This window comes from Akebia trifoliata, chromosome 3 (assembly GCF_017979445.1).
Source record: "Akebia trifoliata isolate Shusen 1 chromosome 3, ASM1797944v1, whole genome shotgun sequence".
In the NCBI taxonomy this organism is placed as follows: Eukaryota; Viridiplantae; Streptophyta; class Magnoliopsida; order Ranunculales; family Lardizabalaceae; genus Akebia; species Akebia trifoliata.
In genome coordinates this window covers 35,815,806-35,830,552 of record NC_141377.1, presented here as the reverse complement: position 1 = coordinate 35,830,552, position 14,747 = coordinate 35,815,806, and positions in this window count along the sequence as shown.

Sequence of the window (14,747 nt, the reverse complement as noted above, 5' to 3'; positions counted from 1 at the left end):
TCAAGGATCTGCATGAAGAGCAGATTGAAGAACTTTCTTTGGGCTTCAGGCAGAATGAGAGAAATTTTTTGTGGGTGATGAAAGCATCGAAAGAGAGAAGCTTCTTAGAAATTAAGCATGTGGAGTAGACTTCAGAAAAAGGATTGGTGGTGACATGGTGCCCTCAGTTGGAGGTGTTGTCCCATTAGGATGTGGGATGCTTGCGGAATTCTACGATTGAAGGAGTAAGCTTGGAAGTTCCCATGTTGGCCTGTGATGCTTCAGTTTCTAGACTAATTCAGGCAAGTTTGTGGAGGAAGTATTGAGAGTGGAGCTTAGAGAGAAAAAAAATACAACTATGCATTGATTAGAGAAATATTGGATGGAGCGAAAGGCGAGAAATTCAAGAGGAATGCCAAGAAGTGGAAAGATTTTGCAAAAGAGAATGGGATAAAGGTGGAAGCTCAGATAAGCACATCGAGGATTTTTTAGGTTTACTTGCTTGCAACTATTCTACCAGTGCTTGTGTTTTTCTAAGGCTAGCTTTGTATCATGTCTCACTTTGCCACCCTTAGGTTTTAAGGTATGTTTTTTGCTAGGAAATTATTACGGGCTTGGTTGGTTTCATTCATGGTTTAAAATCCAATTGTTTCGGGGTAATGTTTCAATTGGGAGAAAAAGCAAAATGATCTTAGACTGAAACATTCCAGAACATTCAATGTGTCTTGGTGTGGTTTCATTTTCTTAGTTGGTAGTGTTATTTGAGCTTTTCTTATGCTTTCTATCATGTTCAACCCTTGTCTTTGCATCCTAATTTTGACTTCTAAGGTATCTTATAGGGTCACACATTCTTAGAGAGTTTTGTCCATAATAACAAGAAGAGTCCTGATAATATGACTCGTCAAGTGGCATACTCAATCGACTCCTTGGTATGGATAAGTTTGGGAACTATAGATCTGAACACCTCATGATACGGTTCCCTCGAGATACATTTTTTACGGGAAAGTGCAATCGTGTATCCTGAGGCGCACAAATCTATGATTCTATAGCTTGTCACGTCAGGGAGTCGATTGAGTATGCCACCTGGCTAGTCATATTATCATGACTCTAACAAGAAAACAAACCTGACATGTCATGAATCACATGATATTTGACCCATAGTTGGAAGTTGAAAGGTAATTTGGTAGGATGACTAATTCAGTATCTTGTCCATTGTAACAGAAAATAAATTTGACGAATCGCTGAGTGATACTTGAGGGTAAACTTGGTAGGACAACTCATTTAGGGATTATTGTTCATAAAGAGCACAAAATGATTCTAACTTATCAGAAAATCATACTCGGAATGTAAGTTGATAGGATGACTAATTAGGGGACTTGTCCATATGATAGCACCCAAGCCAATATGATTTGTTACAGAGTTGGACTCGAAAGATAACTTGATAAAATTTGACTCAATTATGGAGATGAATTATTTATAACTCTAAATCAAAATCTCACTCAATCGGGAATCATATTCGTTCATGTTAAGAAAACAAGTGCAATCTAAAAACAGAAACTAGATGTAATCACACAAAGAAACACAGAGAATTTACGTGGTTTCACCACGTGTAAACTGGAAAATTCGAGCCAAGGCCCACGAATTTTAGAAATTGAATTTCAACGGTTTAGGACTGTCAAAAATCTTGTTGTTCCAAGATTTGACGGCTTAGAGCTGTCGAATTTCTCCTATCATTCATTAATTTAACAGTTTCGACTCATCGAAAAAAAAAATTGACAATGAAATATTGGACACCAATTCGGCCTTGGTCCGTCAAATTTGGGGTTTTTTCACATTGTGTTTCCTCAAGATTAAATTAGGTCGGTGTGAAGGTGTGGCTTGATTTAGAGTGCGTCCTTGTTGATCATTACTATCAAGCTCCACAATCCACAACAGTTAATGGCATGGGAATTTGTCAGGTGATTAATATGTTAAAAGTTACAGTTGTTAAAGGGATCAATATAATGCTTGACCAAAAGATTTAATATTCTCGAAGTAAAATATTTCAAACATTTATCAAATCAAACTCCACCATTGAAAGGGTCTTTTATAAATAGTACCTCATCCATATTGAATAGGTGACACTAAAATGTGTGTATCTAGATACTAGGGCTACTCTAGTACAAATCTCAAGGACATTGATTGCCACTTTTCTTTTAGGATAATCTAAGGGTGTATCATGAGATTATGTTATGACACAAAGGCATGATTGAAATTTGATGTTAGTTTATTAGGAAAAGAATCCTTAGATGAAAATACTCTTAATTGTTAGGATTTATCTTCTTTGGATAAATATTCAATTGGCAATCACAATGCTTGAGAGATTAAGATTTATTCATTTATTCAGAGTTCTATTTTTATCTATTTGAAGAGAGAGAGAGAATGGTTTATAAGAGGGGGAGGGAAGAAAGGAATGTAACATGCGATCGATTATGAAAATTAGTTAAATGGATGGAGTTCAAATACGTAATCGTCGGATTTGCGACTAACCCTGTGAAAAATCTCGTGTTTTATCTTTTCCAATGGTGTTTGATTTTGTGTGATTGATCGAGCGAGTGTACATCAAAATAGGGATGTTTGTGGGAGGAATTTTGGAAAATCAATGTGATTCGAATTTTTTTCATTCATACCCCTTATGTTTTCATACTGGTGAAATACTTTCATTGACCTCGATATTCTATGAGAGACGAACTAAAATAGCTTAAATGCATTCATGTTAAATCTCGACCCAAAAACCTTGATTTTTCTTTTCAAGAATTTTGTTGTACTCAAACTCTTAAACTTCTCGGGTTAATTATTTTTTAACCTATTCGACCTTGTTTTTTATGCACCATCTCCAATCTCTTTAACCTTTTGCCAAAACCTTCAATTTGTTATTATTTTTTTTTCAATTTTATCTTATTTAACATTTAAAAAAATCGTATCTTATTAATGAGGTTTAAATATTTAAAGATGTAAAATATTGAGATTGGAGACGTGTTTAAATCTTTTTTATTCTTTAGAGGTTGAAATTTATAGATTTTGGAGAAGTTAAAGATTAAGGGTATTGACATCATTTCCTATTGTGAAAGTAAAGTCAAATTTTTTAAAATGAAAGGCATCCCAAATATTCATAAAAAAAGCTTTGGAATTGTGAACCCTGATGGTGGTATTTCTTTCTAAAGACCCCCTAATTTTTTTCCAATAACTAGTTTTTTCATTTAATAAACTCATCTTTCTTAATCCCCCTAACACCTTTCAATTGGTAAAATCGATGATCCAAATTATCATAATCGATTGTAGATCAACCTTTTACAACTGTTGAGATCAATGAATAAATTGTTGATCTCAACATTTGAACATGATTCATCGAGATCAACGATTCAAATTGTTGAGATCTGCCTTGTTACAATCTCTTAACTTGATGTTTCAACATGAATCATTGGGATTAGCGATTTGAATGATTGATTTCCATGATTTGAGTTTATCAATTTATGGGTTGACAGGTATATATTAAGAAAAGACTGGATCGGTAAGATACTGCACCAAAACTCGGGTTGCATTTAGAAAGACCTTGGTACCATAGTGTCTCGTAAGTAATTTTATCAAGATATTATTTTATCAAGATGACAGTAAACATTGTTATAACGTACGTCCCGCACATATCCTATCCTCACATGCTTTTTAGTGAACCTCGTGGATTTCGGGGATCCTTTTATGGTTAGGCACATAATGGCAATTCTTTATCATTTAAAATATAACAATTCATTAAATATTATCATGTGGTATTCTCGTTTCTCCATGAGTTAAAAAATTAATCTTTATAATTAAATTTAAATTAGTTTTTAATTTATAATTATTATTTAAACATATAATATAATATAATTTTATAAGTTATATATTAATATAAACATGGTTTGACATTTAGTCTCATTCACTAAGAAGACTGAATAATTGACAAGATAAATCATTTAATTCGATATTCAATTCATTTATTAATATATGTTTATATGCAAATAATTATAAATTTGTATATAAGACAAGATAGATTAGAAGACACTTAGTTACACTACGATATTCTTTTTTAATTAGATGATAAATATTTAAGTTATAAAACTTTTATTAAAAATATCAAATCCCAATTAACTCGGTAGTCTTTTTGTTGACTCGAGTGATAGTAATAATGTTCAAGTCATCTTACTTATAAAACAATGTATAATGTAAGAAATGATTACCATTGACTATTCGTTTCAACCTTTGTTGGGTTTGGTGATATAAAATCACCATTCTTTTGTTTTTTAAGGTTAATGGGTATTGTCCAAGAGTATTTTGGGTAATGTCATTTATTAGTTTATCAGAAACAAAAGAGGTTCCTAAATGGTAGTTATTATCCATAAAAGGAGTTTCTTTGAAAATGAGGTATTCTCTTGTATTGAAAGTATGAGAAAGCATTGAGTCTCTATGTATGTATTTTTCTTCTCTTGTGAAACCTAGATGCTCAAGATACTTGAGGGTGATCTACCAATTGTTATTGCGGATTTGTAACAACAGGAGTGATATCGATTTCTTATTTGGATTCTTACTAGAGTTGCGTGTAGAGATTTGATGGGCTTCACCGGAGAGTTGGAGGTGAGTATAAACCTCCAGACTTATAATTTCCTCATTGAGTAGTGAATTTCTACTTGTCGACTAACACATGGATGTAGTCTCATTGTCAGTGAACCACATATATCTTGTGTTGTGATTGTGTTCATTTATTTACTTTATTTACTATTACTTGCATTTGCTTTGCAACATATTCTTGGGGTTTAGTTGTTGGAATTGATTGTTTTGGTGTTAGAAATGATTAATTTCAATAATCGAGTTTCCGTATGTGGTTTGGAATCTAGCCACAATAACCTTGAAAGATACCAAGAAATTATTCGAATGACTCATCTCAATCTTTGACAAGATTTAAAACAATAAATATAAAGACATTCTTTTAACATATGTCACAAAATTAATCAAAGTGTTTTGGGTCAACCATTTTAACCCTTCTCACATCTTACAATTTTATTCAACGATGGCAAAATGAAGTTATTCCATACAAAAATTTAGATGGTAAAAAATACCCTTGCATTTACTTCCAACCTAATTATTAGAAAATTTAAAGTCATTTATAGCAGAACGAATAAGATTATAATCCACTTATTTCTAGAATGACATTAGTTAGTTTTAGGTTTTTTGATAATCGGGTATCACTGCAATAGACAGTGAATCGAGATCATATCTAGGCTTTGTCCAGTCCATAGACCATGGCCTTATCCAAGGACTAGTCCCAAGGGATGTGCAACACATGCACATCACATGTACTAGGTACGTGAGGGTGGTGGCCCCTAAGGAATTAATGCTCAAACTAGGTATTAAACTCATGATCTACGAGCATCAGCTGCTTATCGGTTCGAAATTGTCATTGAGCCAAACCCTTCGGAGTTACATTAGTGTGTTTTAGTTTTATAAAATTACAAAATATCATTTTATTATATTATCTATAAAATCATCTTAACTAATAGTTTAAATCAAACATAAGTAATATAAAATTATTATTTGGGACCCTGTAGCTAGTCCAATAGCTCCTTAGTTAGGTTACTAAAATTATAAAAATATCATTTTATAAAGTTATCTTCAAAATCACCTTATTTATTATATTAAATTATAAAAAGCCACTACATAGGTTAAATGTAAAAAATGATTTAAATTTAGATTATTTATTTAAATTTTTTAAATAAATTTAAATTAATGATAAAACATTTAATGATGCATAAATCCTGATTTTTATTATACACATCCCACGTACTTCTTAATTATAATAAAGTAAATATTGAAACTACTACTTCTTAATTATAATAGAGAGTTTCTATTGTGACACCAACTTTTGCTATCGCCACCCCAAGATGTGTACCAATTCTACATATGAGTTGGCAGGGGCGGATTTAGTGTGGGGGCAATGGGGGCACTTGCCCCCATAAGAATTTTCAAACCTTCTATGGAGTAATGAGCTATTGTGAAAGATAATAATGGCAAATAAAAAAATCTGCTGCTCTTGCCCTCATATAATTTGTTTTACACTCTTAGTTGCCCCCACAAAAAAGTTTTTCTTGTTATGTTGCCCCCACACAAAACAATTACAATTTTTGTTGCCCTCAAAAAATTTCTACTTTTACGTTGCCCCCACATGAGTAAAATCCTGGCTCTGCCCCTGTGAGTTGGGGTGGTGTTAGCAAAAGTTGTTGTGGCAATAAAATCTCTCTGATAATAATAGTAATTATTTTGTTCATGTGTCAAGTGGAAGATTCAAAATCGCACTTGTTATCTTTTTCTAAGTCAGATGCAGAGCATTACTAGAGAAAGTTGTTTCTAAACTAAGAAAACAATGTAAACGCCCTAAATAAGTCTTTCATTGCAGTCCAATGCAGTAATAAGACGTGTAAGATATAGTTCACTATATCCGGTAATGAGAATTTCATCAACGTAAAGTAAGAAAAGAATCATCACTACATGGTGATGATCATAAGTAAACAACAAGTAGACGGCTTGGGACCCACAAAACCAAGCTCTTCATTAAAGTCTGAAAATCATTGATGTCACACCCCAGCTTTCAAAATCTACGACCTGATTCATTACCATCATTCGAACCGTGATTTGTGACCAAGGGATGATTTAGGAGTAATCCACTTATACTCATCGATTAAAAAAATATTTTGGACCTAACTAAAATCATCATCTTAATCTTTTTTATTTTATTTTAAACATTCATATAAGACAAACAAATATACCTTCAATCAAAAATTCATAACTTGCTCGATTTTATCAAAATTTAATGTAACACTCTAATTCGGAAGGATGATCAAAATATCCACAATATAAAAATACTACACCAAAGAAAATATTTCTTTTTATGGTATGAAAATACTGAACAAGGTTGATGTATTGTGGCACAAGTTAGAATTTAACAACCTATTGCTTGAGTTTGAAAATTTCCACACAATTCAATTCTAATTGGAATATATAGATATCAGACTCTATAGAAGTTAATGAAATGTGAAACTTAAGAAAAATTAGCAAAGGATTTTAAAACCATGGTTTGGCATGTGAATTATTTTTACAAGAATACAGAGGTACACAATGGATTCTCTATAGTCATGTTAAGTAGTTTGGACGGTAAAATCAGGAATAAATATTTCTGTCATACAGTGATATGAGACCAAAGCTATATCAAAGTTAACTTTCAAAATCTAATCCTAAAAAAAAATTAGAATCCAAGATGAAATCGAAACAGGGAGTATTGCGATGCTATAAATTTTTTTCTCATATGCCTTTATCTAATCTTACCCTCTTAAAGAGTGATATTAATTTACACTCATTTAGGGTGGCATTAGCAAATAAAGGACTTATTATCCATTCCAAAATGGTTGATACGTACCCACCCCCACACACACACTCTTTCTTTTGCTACCACCACCCCAAGATGTGTGTTTTTGGTGATTTACTATTGAGTTGGCGTGGGATTAGCAAAAATTGGTTTGGCAATAGAATCTCTCTTATAAAAATGGTAAATATTTTGTACATTTGCGTTTGTACAGTCTGCGTGAAAGTTTCAAAATCGCACTCACTATCTACCTCTTTTGTCGTTGTTTTCCAGATTTTCACAATAAAATATACCTTTGCACATCCCACCTTGATTCTTAATCAAAAGAGTCGTGCTGGGGTGACACAAACGGAGACAGAAAGGTGGCGCCACCCCCATCATTTTCCTAATTGTAATAAACACTTTCTTTATAATAATAATAAATATTGCATCTACTTCTTATTATAATAATAGTAAATGTTTTTTTCCAGAATTTTATAATAAAATATACCTTTACACATCCCAACTAGATTCTCAATCATAAGAGTCGTGCTGGGTGACACAAACGGAGACAGAAAGATGGCGCCAACCCATCATTTTCCTAATTGTAATAAACACTTTCTTTATAATAATAATAAATATTGCACCTACTTCTTATTATAATAAGCACTTTCTTTGCTTTCTTTATACTAATAATGGTAGATATTGCACCTACTTCTTATTATAGAAAACACTTTATAATAATAGTAAATATTATACCTACTTCTTATTATAATAAGCACTATTAGAAAAATAAATGACGTCAAAGAGGGCTGATTTTCTTACAAGAAAGTCTTCATTGAATCAATACTCGGCTGACTTGGCATGGACACTAAATCATAGTTCATGTTCTTCGGGAAACACAACTGTATATCCTCGTAAAAGATTTGCAGTTGAGTATCCCGAAGAAGATTAAACAACTCTCTTCCTTCCCCAAATTTTCAAAGAAAATTACATTTGGATGTGTACATCCAACATCGAACATGAAGTATATCCCATACAAAAAATTAGTTGCAAGACTTACACATCAAACAGGATGTAACAATATGTGACACTGACACATCTTTTTGTCATTAGATTCGGTCATTTGATCAAAGGACCTGTATGATCAAATTAATTTGGATGGTTTCATTAGAAATGACATGTCGACCAATCCTTTTTTGTGATTAATTAAGATGATCACACTAGAATCATAATTTAAATTTGCCCTCCAAATCTAATAAAACCTCAAAACTCAACAGACCCAAACCAACTGAGTCAGCTCAACAAATTGGATATATCAAACTGAAGGGTCATCAAGTCAGGCCTGAAATGCAATTCAAACATTCATCTAAGTATTCTTACACACCACAACAACACCTGTGGTGTGTAAGCAAGATCATTAATTATTCGTATGATGGCACCCTCAATTTTGAGCAATTCCTAAACAAGCCCGAAACAGTTTGAGAACCATTTCTCACTGAGGCATAGCAAATAAAAAGAAACTGCTGAAAATGATTTCAAATTTAGGGGTTCTAGAAGCGTTAATAACCATTCCAAAATCTGGGAATTTGGAATGGTTAAAAATCGTGCATAATATGTAATCATATTAACAATAATTTTGATTTAGGAATTGATATGAACTATTTTAACTGTTTAAAATCTAGTAAAATAAAATAAAATACAGGTGAAAGAATAAAAGTGTTTTTGAAAGAATGAGTAGAAGAGTGACATATGTAAAGGTGAAGTGGTAGGTAAAAAATAAACATTGGTTTATTTGTAAATAATTTATAAAGCAAGGGTAATATATATTTTTTTGAATAAACTAAAGGGAGAACTCTATGTATGTATTTGAAGGTTCCTACCTTTTGAGATATGATTGGAAGTTCTCCCAACTTTAAAAATTTTTACTAGAGATCAAAATGTTTTTTGGTTTGACTACACTTTTTTAAGATATTCTTGAGATTTCTTAAAGAAGTTGACTTTCCAATTAGGATTGAGCATTGGGTGTTGGGGTTTATCAGAGACCAATATGTGTCCCTTCTTGACCATGGGCTTAGAATGAGCTTTGTATGAATTTTGTCTTGGACTTGAGTTATGAGTTTAGATTGGTATAGGTTTGGGAATTTGGGATATGGACCTTAGATGGTTTATGTTTAGGTATTTAGACTAGACTTAGATGTGAGATTAATATTGGATTAGGGTATGGGTAATAGATTGATTAATAGAAATAAGTTTGTATTGGGTCACTTTATGAGTTTGAAATGATGGGTTAAATAAGTGAGTTTGAAATTGGATATAGACTAAGAACAATATCTGAGTATGCAAAATTATATGACATGATATATGTGCATGTATGCATGAAAAAAAGTACCAAGTGACAATTATTATGCAATTCGAGTCTGTTGAAGGCTTTAAACTCTTAATTGAAATCAACTTAAGAAAATTTGAATTTTTCTAATGAGTTCGTACAAATTGGAGTGTCTACAAATAGCAAATACAAACTCTAACTAGTGAGATATGAGAAAACTTTAATTTCTTAAAGATGAAGTTGGATTTTCTTTTAAGTCAATGATGTGAGATATTTCATTCCAACAGTTGAGATTTGATTTGATTTTTTATTTTTTCAACAAAACACAATGGTATTTTTGTAATTTAAATACTACAAGGATAGTTTGTGTATTTAGATAGTAAACCATTAACAAAACAAACATTGGTAATCATTTGACCAAATCAATGAAAGTTCAGAGCGCTAGACCGCATCTTATATTTCGTGAGGGAGTAACCCTAATTTCACCTATTTTGCAGGGGGTGTTACTAAAATACCTTATTTTCAAAGTCTTTGACTAGAATCCTGAGGTTACCATTTGATGTTTGGGATATGGCATCATTATAAGTTGGTGAGCTATGTGTATCATGTTGGGGGTACGCTCCATTGAATTATTGAGATAATGAACCCCAACAAGTCCTTAGAGGCCATCAACTCATTAATTGTTAAAGAATCTTTCAAGTAATTGGGTCAGTGATAAGAAATAACAAGATTAAAACTCTCTTCTTTTCCCAAATTCTCAATGAATATTACATTTGGGTGTATACATCCAACATCAAACATGAAGGCCTCGTTTGATACAACTGCTAAAATCTGTTGTCAAATTCTGTTGTCAAATTCTGTTGTAAGAAGCTGTTGTCTTAAACAACTATAAAATGTTGTAATACTGAAAAGTTTGTTTGACAGAGTTTTGTAAAAGTGTTGTGCTATTTATTAGAATATAATAATTTATTGTTTAATACTACTGCTGGATTCTGCTGTATTAGGGTAAAATGACTAGAATACCCTTATAAATTCTAATCTCGTCAAAACAAGTTCAAGAACCGTAAATTGTTCTTTTTAAAAAAAATTAGTTTTTAATGTGATTATAAGTTTCAGAATGAGCTGATTTTTTGTGAGGATGATCTCCAGACTATATAGATCATCCTCACCAAAAATTGGCTCATTCCAAGAACTCTAACTCATATAAGACAAAAAAAAAAATTGGCTATGATGTGGATTGTCCTTATTAATTTGTGGGTTGCTTTTATAATTACATATCTTTCTTTTCCATTGAAAATTATTCATCTAAAATTAAGTTCTTTCAATGTTGATTTCAAATTTTGGTGACTTGTATGACATTATTGTTTTTAATTTGAAATTTGTGGGATTTTAGAAATAAAAATTATTATTTAGAAATTGAAAATTTGAATGTTACTTATTATTTAAAAATGAATTGTATTTTAATTTTACAAGAAATAATATATTTTATTGTGTTTGATAAAAAATGTGCATTTGAAATATACAAGCAATGTATAATATAATAGAAAGGATAAAAAAAGATTGTAGATACGTGATTCTAAATTACGTATTTTTGGACCCTTTCGAGTAGGTGATTCTAAATTACGTATTTTTGGACCCTTTCGAGTAGGAGTCCATTCTAATTGGGGTGTCTATTAAGATAATTTACTAGTTTCGACAATGTATAACAAACATGATTATACGAATTTAATGCTTAATTTTGATTAATTTAATACTATTTTAACATCTAAATAAATAATTTTTTTAGCACTTTCAGTTATTCAACACTTTTTTTAAAAAAAATTTAACAAACAACACCTAAATATTACGCCTACTTCTTAATTATTTTGAAATAATTATGAAGTTTCAAATCATTCCCCCCCCCCCCCCCCCCTCGCTATCTACTTTCTTTTATTGTTGTTTTTCAGATTTTTTATAATAAAATATACTTTTGCACATCACATCATGCTTTTTAATTATAATAAGTACTTTCTTTATAATAATAATAAATATTGCACCAACTTCTTAATTATAATAATAGTAAATGTTGTCAGGTTAACGTTTCAAAGTCCCCCGCGCTACCTACTTTCTTTTGTTGTTGTTTTCCAGATTTTTATAATAACATATACTTTTGCACATCCCATCTTGCTTCTTAATTAGAATAAATATTTTCTTTATAATAATAGGAAGTATTGCACCCACTTCTTAATTAAAATAATAGTAAATGTTGTTGTTTTTCAGATTTTTATGATATATATGTGTACGTTTGCACATCCCATTAAGGGTGCACATGATTCGGATTTTAATAAAATAAAAATCGAATCAAACATGATTGATTCTACGAATTTGAAATCGAAACTATCCAAACCAACCTTAATTCGGATCGGTTGAATTCAATTCTTGATTCTCATACTTATTATTTTTAATAGTAAAATTAAAATAATTAAAACTTAAAATTAAACAAAATAAATATTAAACAAAGCATCACACATAACACATTAAAAATAAAAATCATTTAACAATTATTTTGTAAGGAATGATTGAAGATCAAAATCATTCTTAAAATTAAGGATATGTTTGATTACATGGAAAGTCATTTTCCATGAAATTTGAAATCCATGAAAAATGACTTGTGGAAAGTAGGTAGGGTTAGAAAATCAAATTCCATTGTTTGATTTCACTTAGATAAAATCATGGAAAAAATATGAGAAAAAAGAAGAAGAGGAGAATGAGGAAGAAGATGAGAGCAGGGGGAGAGGAAGAAGAAGATAACGAGGAAGAGGGAAGGGGAAGGATGTGGCGAAGAAGGTGGCGGCAGCAACGACGACGACGGTGGAGGAGGCGGTGGAGACGACGATGGAGGTAAGTGAGGACGATGGGGGAGAACGTGGTGGTGACGAAGGAGGTGAGGGCTGGAGAAGGAGAAGAATAGAGAGAGAGAAGGTGGTCGGAGACGGAGCCGATGGGGATGGTGATGATGATGACGACGATGTTAGTGTAATGGTGGTGGTGGTGGTAGGGAAGAATGGAGGATCAAAAATATGAGTGGATTTCATTTTTCCACCCATATGGGTGGAAAAGTAAAATCCATGATTTAGTGGACTTTTTGAATGGGGTGGAAAATGAATTTTCATTTTCATGTGCAATCAAATACTTGAAAAATGTCATTTTCCATGGAAATTGATTTTCCACCCTATTTTTCATGTGCAATCAAACAAATCCTAAATGTTGTTTGTTACTTGTTCAAAGTCGAAATCAAATGTTGATTGTTGCTTTATGATTATGAGTTTTTGTTAGAAAAATACATATGAGATGAAGTTGAAGACTTTGACCTTTAACGCACTAACATAGTTGACAGAGAGAGAGAGAAAAACGAAACTAAGAAAGGGTTTTATATATATATGGGGACGGTTCAGTAGCCCTAAAGTTTGCCAAGTTTGGTGCCAAACATTTTTCAAAATATGGGTTAGAAGCTTTGGAATGAGCTGATTTTTTGTGAGGATGATCTCTATGATGAGGAGATCATCATCACCAAAAATCAGCCTATTCCAAAACTTCTAACCCCACCAAAAGTGAGTTACAAAAATTGGATGGTCCACGATTCTTCAACTTGTAAATTAGGGTTAGAAATTTCAAAATGAGCTGATTTTTTGTGAGGATGATCTCTTTACCGTAGAGATCATCCTCACAAAAAATCAGCCTATTCCAAAACTTCTAACCCCATCAAAAGTGATTTACAAAAAATGTTTGGCACCAAACTTGGCAAACTTTAGGGTTGCCGAACCGCTCCCTATATATATATATATATATATATATATATATATATATATATATATATATATATATAATAGATAAATAAAAAAAATTGATTCGGCTCTATTATACCCCTAATCCGGAATCGAACCAAATCAATTGAATTTTTTTTTTTTTACAATCCACACCCGAACCAAACCATGCTCAATCCGAACCAATCCAATCCAAAAGGCTCGGATTGATTCAGTTCTCGGATTTAGCCAATCCAATGTGCACCCCTACATCATCCCATTGCTTCTTAATTATAATAATAGTAAATATTGGACGGACTTCTTAATTATGATATAGTAAATATTTTGTACATATGTGTATACACGTATTAGTCGAAGTTCCAAAATTGCACTCTGTAGCGATTTGTTCCTGTAGCAATTTATCTCTAGTGAGGAGGGTGGTACTACAAAAAAAAAAAAAAACCATAGTCCTCTGTTATGAAAGTTTTGATCAGATTTAACCAAAAAAAAAAAACTTTGAAAAATAATTTTTCTATATGACCTAACACTTTCAAAATGGAAAGCACCGACCCTTCCTTGTTCAACCCATTTTCAACGGTGTGCTTCTTTTTGTTTTTATCTGTGCAGTTTACATGGAAGTCTCTTCACTCTTAAAAAGCGCTACAGGAAAAAGTCGTCACAGAGAATCCGCTACCTTCCTTCATATATTCTCGTTTTCCAGATCTTAAGGATCACTTTTCAACCACACAAGAAAAAACTCTCACTTCGTGTTGACATGCTTCTCAACGTTTTGGTCGATATCAAAGGTACGTCTTTATTTTCAAATGATAACATGCCCTCTTATGTCTTCTCTCATATATACAATTGAATGATGTATATGCCCTCATTTTCAACCTCCAATATATAAGACCTCTGATTCTATCCCCAAAATCAGTCATCTTCAACTTTTAAACTTCAATAACAATAGGAGATTTTTGAAAAAAATTAAAAAGATGACTTTTCCCAAGATCAATGATTTCAACCTCCAACAGAAAACCCTTTGGTTTTTGTACTTCTAGTCTCAAAACAAGTAATCTTCAACTTCACCCGTCACGATCGTACGAAACCACAATTCACCCAACACAATCATCTGGGCTGAACAAGAATTGAGGATTGGATACGGGTGAAATTCCCGCCAATGACTGAGATGGTCAGAGTCCACTCTCTCCCCCTTTGTGGGACTCCCGACCCTAAAGAGTGAACAGAAAAGGGA